At 45.4% G+C, this 8112-nt stretch overlaps 1 non-coding gene across 1 annotated transcript; it reads left to right on the forward strand.

Moving 5' to 3' along the window:
* The first annotated feature begins 7338 nt into the window (after positions 1-7338).
* TRNAL-UAG (transfer RNA leucine (anticodon UAG)) lies at positions 7339-7421 on the forward strand. The gene has a single exon. It is a non-coding gene; the product is annotated as a tRNA-Leu (tRNA).
* Positions 7422-8112: the final 691 nt, after the last annotated feature.

The raw sequence follows: 8112 nt of genomic DNA on the forward strand, positions 1-8112 counted from the left end.
CATCTTATACATTCCTCACGTGAGCCCCACTCCCGACTCCCTCCGTGGTCAATGTCTCTCACAATGTCTCCGTATTCCTGTAGTTCGATCTCCGCACGTGGGCGGTTGAACGGACCCTTCCTGACGTGCTTCCACCGGGCACGTCCCGTACCGGAAACAACGGCTGCAGCGCACACCTCCTGGCCAAGCAAAGCGGGTAAAGCAAGGTGGGCAAAGCAACACGCGGCTTGCCCGGCGCGCGAGGCCCCAAGGTGCGACCCGTACGTGGCCTTGTAGACGGTGAGGCGAACTGTGCCGGACGCTTGGTTCCGTGCACGAACCCACAGTGACTTGACGTGTCAAAGGGTAGTTACACGTCCCGGTAACTCCTCTCGCCAGACGGGCTTTTAAACGCCGATTCTGTTACGTTGCTCAATAGCAATACCGCTCGCGTCCGAGCTCGGCGAGGAAGAAGAAGAATCGTCGCTTCTCCCGGACCTCGTGTCTTTTCTTCTTCCGTTTCCGGTCTCCTTTTTCTCAGAAGGGCTCCTGACCCTTTAATCACAACAACCTTTAATCGACTACACATTGATAAGCAAAGACCTGAATAGTAATTCACATACATTCACATAAATATGTAACACTGGGAACACTCTACACCTGCACGTGTGATGAATTTTCTTAACCTGTGGTATTGTGACATTCAGGTCAAATTGTTCAGGCGTTTTAATTATGGATTTTGCAGTGTGGATGAATGCAACCAAATCGTCAAAATAGTCTTTAATGACTTTGTTACGCTGTCTGTACGTTTCGGCTAGAAACGACACGATGTGTTGGGGGGGTATCTGTGACTGAGATGCTGATGACTGACAGCTCAGTCACTTCCACCTCGTCCTCAGACTCTGACAAGTCTGATAATGTCCCACCTGGATCTTGGGCCTTACTTGCAGCTCTCACGAGCTCCTCTGGAGGCATCTCCTGAGATTTCGTTGGGTACTCTGGTACACAATCACGAGCAGATTGGTGCTTACTTTCTTTATGTGTGCTTTGGCAAATGGCTGCAGATCTCTGCGTAGCCGGAGTTACGATTTCTGTTTGTAAGACAGAGCAATTTGTTTGGTCACTAGTCCGCTCAGCTACTGGAGGGGGGACCGGTAGGGCTTCGTGTTCAGGCTCAAAAATGGCCGTATTGTTCCGATCAATGCAGGCTTCATTCTCAGAGCCTGGGAAATCAGTAACGTCCTCTTTTCCACTTTGGCGTTCGATTTTTTTTTTTTTTTTTTGTATACTGAATCGAGGCTCGTGAAAGAGCTAACATTTATTTCACAAACAAATCAACCAGACAAACAAAATATACAAAAAGAGGGAGCGGAAGACAAGATGGGGAGAGAAGGGGAAGAACTCGTTTGCTGAAGACGTTTTGCCCTCTTTTGCAGAGACAATGTCTCTGCCCAAGACAGCCTTCTTTATCGCACCATCAGGGCTATTTGTTAGTGGTGCTTTCCGTTTTTTGGTCAGTACGGCAAGTTCTTCATTCATGGGTTCGCCAGCAGTACTAGCATCACCAAGTGCCATCTCGCTGGGTGTGGGTAGCACCGGGGCGTCGGGAAGCACGGTCGGGGCTTCAGGTAGCACGGTTTGAGCGTCAGGAAGCACGGTTTGAGCGTCGGGGAGCACGGTCGGGGCGTGAGGAAGCACGGTCGAGGCGTGAGGAAGCACAGTCTAGGCGTGAGGAAGCACGGTCGGGGCGTTTTCTTTTTTACAGCCCACATCGGTGTGTCCCAATTTGCCACACTTCGTACAAGATGCTTTGGGACAAAACCTTTTAACGTGTCCGAAGGCTCCACAAAGGAAGCACGTTAAGGTGCCTGACGAAGCGTACATTTGATATTGACGATCATTTACCGAAATTTTAAACGAGATGTTTAGTCCTGTATCGTCGCCGCGATCAGGAAGCACCATGAATACTTGTCTCCGGAAACTCATAACATGTTTCACTGGTTCATCCCGACATCCCAGGGGGATCATCAAGATTCGGGAAACAACAGTTCCAGACCGGGTCAGAACAGCCATTAACTTATCATCTGTGATAAACGGAGCGACATTTGGAATAATTACTTTCATCGCCGGTGTGTCCATCGGGGAAACCATGACGAACTGCCCACCTTTCAATGACAGACCGGTACTAACAACATCATGCACGAACTTCTCGTCCGACACGAAAACAACAAACTTTTGGTTCATCCACGACGCGGCTCGGACATTTTCATCGCCGATAACATTCCCTACAGCGAGGATAATGTCCTCGGTAGGAACACCTTCAGGAGGGACACACACGAAAGCATGCTTCCTTGTTAGGGTTTCAAACCCTTCCTGCCGTGCACGAACACTCGCCATAACGGCAATGTCTCACCTTTCCACCTTGACCAGGCAGAAAGGACACGAAATAAATAAAGTCGAAATGAAATAATAAATAATAAAGTTCTCACGACGCGAGTAAGGTAAACAGCACCGAATGGGTCTGCTCTCACCTTTGGGCTCTTCTCTGACTCTCTGTCTCAAGGGAGGGGAAAGAGGGACAGGTGGTAACGAAGGACACGACAAAAGCACGATGGGAAAAAAGGAATGGGGGGGGGGGGGGGGGAACCAACACAAGCACAGAGCTACAGCACACGAACACGAGTGCAAGCCATCTTGCCATGCCCAACAACAAAGAGAGACAGAGAGAGAGAGAGAGACAGAGAGAGACAGAGAGGCAGAGAGAGACAGAGAGACAGACAGACAGAGAGAGAGAGAGAGACTTTTGAATCTTTTTATTATAAAAATAGAAAAGAAAACCCCCAAATAGGGGTCACATTCTCATTTCAAAGAGGGAAACAAACCAAAAAAAAAAAAAAAATTAATACAGTAAAAATTATGCACAGAACATTTCACAAAACAATAAACGTTTCTCCAGGATTTTACAAATGACTTCTTTTATGCACCATTTGGTCTCAAACTGTGGCAGCCTTCCTGTTATGGAAAAAAGGCGAAGTCTAACTTTACACGGCTCATCACAAGATTTTTAAACAAGAACAAGGCATTTTCCTCATTAGCTCCAAGATCATCAACTTTTCTTTTTCTTGATTTATACACTGCCATTTTTGCCTGTAAAAGCAGGAAATTACCTAACACATCATTCAAATTATTGTGTGAGATGTCTAAGCCATAAATGAAAACACAAGTGTTGAAAACCAAACCAATCCTGCCAAAACAATTCTTAAGAAAGATAAATAAAGGAGCCAACCGTTGACATTCAACATAAATATGAAAGAGGTTTTCAGGCCTTTTACAAAAGGGACATTCATCTGCTAGGAGACTTGAGAAGCGGTGCAGCAAGTGGTTAGAAGGGAGGATCCAGTGTGCAAGTCTCCATTGGAGGTCACCATGTCGTGGCGGCACAGGAGGATGATAGAATCCTTTCCAATTAGGAAAATATGGGGGGGAACAAGGTAAGAGGTCTCTCCATCGAACCCTCCGCTGTGTCATTTGCCCTTGCAAAAGAAAACTTACGCAACCCAAATAGAGGTCTTTTTGTTTAGGAAACCCATTGAATCTTATGCTAAAGGGGGTACACAGAGGAGAGTTGGCAAGAGAAAACTTGCAAATAAGTTCAGGAAAGGTAGCAGGAGAAGCACCTTGTTCGTTGTCTGCTTGGACTTGCTCCCAGTTAGGTGCAAGCTGTACATAGGTATGAAGCACACAGCGTAGCATACGTGCCACAACTCTGGAGGATCGCACGCCAACCAGGCTTGCCAATGCATCAGCTCCAATCCAACTGCCATTTGGGCTTAAAAGATCGGCGACCGATTTTATGTTCTTCGCGACAAAGCATTGAACGAGACACCTATCAGCAGGCATATCATGGAAAATTGAATTGTAAAACAAAGGTTCCATCAAGAACATTTGCTTTGTGTACGAATGCGTAGCTCTTGTTGTCGTTAGAGTTCGCCATGCATTTAGTACACTCTGATAAAAACTGGAGAGGGGAGACATATCAAGATGCGAGAGATCCATCAAGAATATAGCGTGGTCATAGCCTAGTCTCCCCGCCTGCTGCAAAAGGCGACGAGCGACGTCGACCCAAGGTGGAGAGGGGTGCATGTACAGCATGCGTAGAGCCTCCGAAAGTCGAAAGGCCATTAACTGGCTCTTTATGTCAACCAGGCCTTGGCCTCCATCGGTCAGTGGCAAGCTGAGGACCCCGGGTCGCAACCAGTGCTTTCCATCCCAGAAGAAAGACACAAAGCACTTCTGAAGCTGTTGAAGCAACACTACCGGAGGGTGCAGCACAAACAACCTGTGCCATAGGGTAGAGGCCACCAAACTGTTGATCACCAAGACCCTTCCACGATAAGACAGTTGTGTTATCAGATTTCTCCATTTTTGCAGTTTTCCTTCAACAAGATCCAACAGACCAGCCCAATTCTTTGCTACTGTGGCGTCATTACCCAAGAACACTCCAAGGTATTTCACGCCATCAGTGGCCCATGCAAGAGGAGCAGGAAGTTTGGGTGCCAAGTGACATGACGGACCAAGCCAAATGGCGCTCGTTTTCTCCCAATTCACTTTGGCTGAAGAAGCCTTTTCAAACATGGATAGACAATAACGGACAACGTTAATGTCATTGAGGTTCCGCACAAAGACACACACATCATCAGCATATGCCAGCACCTTAATGGGCCGTTCAAGATGAGAAACCCCAACCCCGGTTAGTCTAGCACGCAAATAACCCAGTAAGGGTTCGATGGAGAGAGCATAGAGCAAGCCAGAGAGGGGGCAACCTTGTCGAATTCCCCTGTTGACAGGCAAGGGTGTAACAAGTCCATTGTTTATCTTAAGCACACTAGAGATATTGTTATACAGTATCTTAATGTAAGAAATGAAGGTCGGACCAAGTCCAAACCGTTCAAGCACTTTGAAGAGGTACCGATGATCGACGCGGTCAAAGGCCTTCTCCTGATCAAGGAGAAGAAGTCCCAAATCTGTGGGGTTTTCTTTGCACAGTTCAATCATGTCTCTTACGAGGGAGATGTTGTCATAGATGGAGCGCTTGGGTACACAATAGCATTGGTCTTCTTTCAACAATGAGGAGAGATGAGGAGTAAGTCGCGATGCCAGGGCTTTTGAGAATACTTTGTAGTCTGTGCATAGCAAAGAGATTGGGCGCCAGTTTTTAATATAGAGCAAGTCTCCTTTCTTTGGAATGAGGGTGAGAATAGCCCGTCGGCAACTCTGAGGGAGCTCTCCAAGCTGGCAGCTTGCGTTCAAGGTGTTGAGGAGTTCGGGACCCAGTAGATGCCAGAATTTCTTATAAAATTCAGTTGTAAGTCCGTCCAATCCAGGCGCTTTCCCAACAGCAAGGCTGTGCAGAGCGGCGCCAAGTTCGTCCAAGGTAATGGGCCCCTCCAGGTAGGAACGTCCATCCTCACACAACACTGGCAGCCCTACGGAGATAGAGGCGACACTGACAGGATTTATTTGCTCCATCGAGTATATTTTAGAGAAATATTCCTTTGTGAAAAGTTTGATAACTGATTGGTTGAAAGTGATGGATGAGTCTGCCAAACGCAGTTGAGAGAGCTGTTTGTTCGGGAGGCGTTTCTCTAAGGAAAAAAAATACTTAGTTGGTATGTCTGTCTCGTTAAGGTGCTGCACCCTCATCCGAACTAGGGCACCACATGCATTCCTCTCAGTTATTTCTTTCAATAAAGACTGTTTTTCGGTTAAGGCTCTTTGCACATTATTATTTTGTCCTGTGACCCTCTGAAGATGTAAAATCTCTGATTGCAATAATTTCCTTGCTTCATAATCAGCCCTTTTTGAGAAGCTCTGGTATTGTTGGCAGAAGCCTTTGATTTGGGTTTTTACTAAATCCCACCACACCAGTGGGTTAACAGAACAGCTTAACTTCCATTCCAAGAGATCTGTCCAGAAAGATTAAAAAGCCTGAATAAAATTGAAGTCTTCTATTAAACTGTTGTTGAATTTCCAGTGAGAACTCCCTGGACACGGTTCCGAGAGTTGAACGAATGCTCGAGCTAGGGAGTGATCGGAGAAACCGGAAGGCACGATGTCAGATTTGCAAACTCCATGTAACAGGTGAGAATTTACATAAATGCGATCAAGCCTCGCAAGTGAGATGTGGTTGTTGGAACAACGACACCATGTGTAGGATTGTTCGGAAGGGTGTTGCAAGCGCCAGACATCATGGAGATTATATTTTGCGATGATATTTGCAAAATGTTTTGCGGTACATGGTTGAGGTTCCGGCCCGTTTCGGTCGCATGAGGCATTAACAGTACAGTTAAAGTCGCCACCAATAATTAGACAAGTCTGCAGATCCAGTGTTTGGAGGAACTTTCTCAGTTCAGCAAAGAAGGAGATCCGCTCACCATTTTTGCTTGGAGCATACACATTAAGGATTTGTTACGTGGTCCCCTCGGTGAATACCTGGTCTCGGTGACCCCCGGACCGTGAGAGGAACTTCGCCAGAAAGCTGTATTATATATGCGCTTTCGCCACGCAATCCATATGAATTTCACCCAAGAGACAACTGATGTTCAAGGATATATTTCCAATGGTAATGATACCATACAATTTCAATGACACAACCACGGAGATTTTCCCCGAGCAATCAACAATACACAACCATCAACAATTCCCAACCCACAATCAATTCCCTATGATTAAGATGGCCATCTTATATACGTGTGTCCCGGTGAGTACTCACGACCCCCTTTTGGTCTCGGTTCCGCACAATGTCTCTGGGCCCCTCCTGACCAAGATGATGGTCGGCGTCGCCGCACTCGGGCGGTTGAACGAACCCCGGGTGGACGTCCATGTTGAGTCTTTGTCCACCTTGTCAATCAAACATCAAACAAACATTATTCTCTTCGTTTTGATTAAATTTTCTGAAGAATTGCAAAGCACAGCTCCATGAGGAATTTTTGAATATTCATGTCAGCCTGCATCGTCCAATCTCACATTATACGTGCAAAATGAGTAGCAATGAATTCCAACAAATTATTTGATCTAAAATTCACACAACCTCTGCTCCTTATTGATTTCTCTCACTTTCTCTGTCTTTTTTTCAGGTCCTCATTCTCTCTCTCCATTGCTCACTCTCCTTTGACCGTTCTCCTTCTCTCTGTTTCTTTTTGCTTTTCTCTCCCTACCACCTCATTTTTTGTTTTGAAAGGAAAAGTAGAAAATATTTTTCTTGAAAGCAATGGAAATGAAGATTCAAGTAAGAATTAGTTGCTTGCTGCATAACTCTTAATATAATTTTGCTTGCTGCATACCTCTTAATATAATACAGTCAGAATGGCCGAGTGGTCCAAGGCGCTGTGTTTAGGTCGCTATTTCTTTTTGAGGCGTGGGTTCGAATCCCACTTCTGACATTTTCAATTTTATTTTATTGGTTGTACCCACTGGAAAGCAACAACAAAACAACTTTTAGAAAGATTTCAAAATAAAAACTGGAAACAAGTATTTTGATTTGAAACGTTTTGAAGATGTGGACATTTTGCTGTTTATTTTTCATGAAATGTGTTTACCTCATCGGTATTTTTCCTTCCTTAAACTTCTGCCTTTTCAAAAGCAAGTTATTAAATGTCCTTCATTCATAGCTCCATGTTGAGTCTTTGTCCACCTTGTCAATCCAACGTCAAACAAACATTATTCTCTTCGTTTTGACGAAATTTTCAGAAGTGCAAAGCACAGCTCCATGAGGAATTTTTGAAAATTTATGTCAGCCTGCATCATCCAGCTCACATTGCACGTGCAAAATGAGCAGCAATGGATTCCAACAAATTATTTGATCTAAAATTCACACAACCTTATTGCTCCTTATTGATTTGTCTTTGACATTCTCTCTGTCTTTTCTCTCACTTCCTCGTTTTCTCTCTCCATCACTCACTCACCTCAACCTCATTTGACGACAATGGGGCATGGCCATGTTAAATATCTCTCTGCAATGTCATGGCGAATTATTTCAGTGTTCGAGGTAGGCACCGGAGTGTTTCTGGCTGTTACATTTTTGAATTCTCTTCAGGACTTCTTTGGGGACTCCACTGAAAGTCTCCTCCAACA

The sequence above is a fragment of the Myxine glutinosa genome, chromosome 1 (assembly GCF_964187855.1).
Source record: "Myxine glutinosa chromosome 1, kmMyxGlut1.1, whole genome shotgun sequence".
Classification (NCBI taxonomy): domain Eukaryota; kingdom Metazoa; phylum Chordata; class Myxini; order Myxiniformes; family Myxinidae; genus Myxine; species Myxine glutinosa.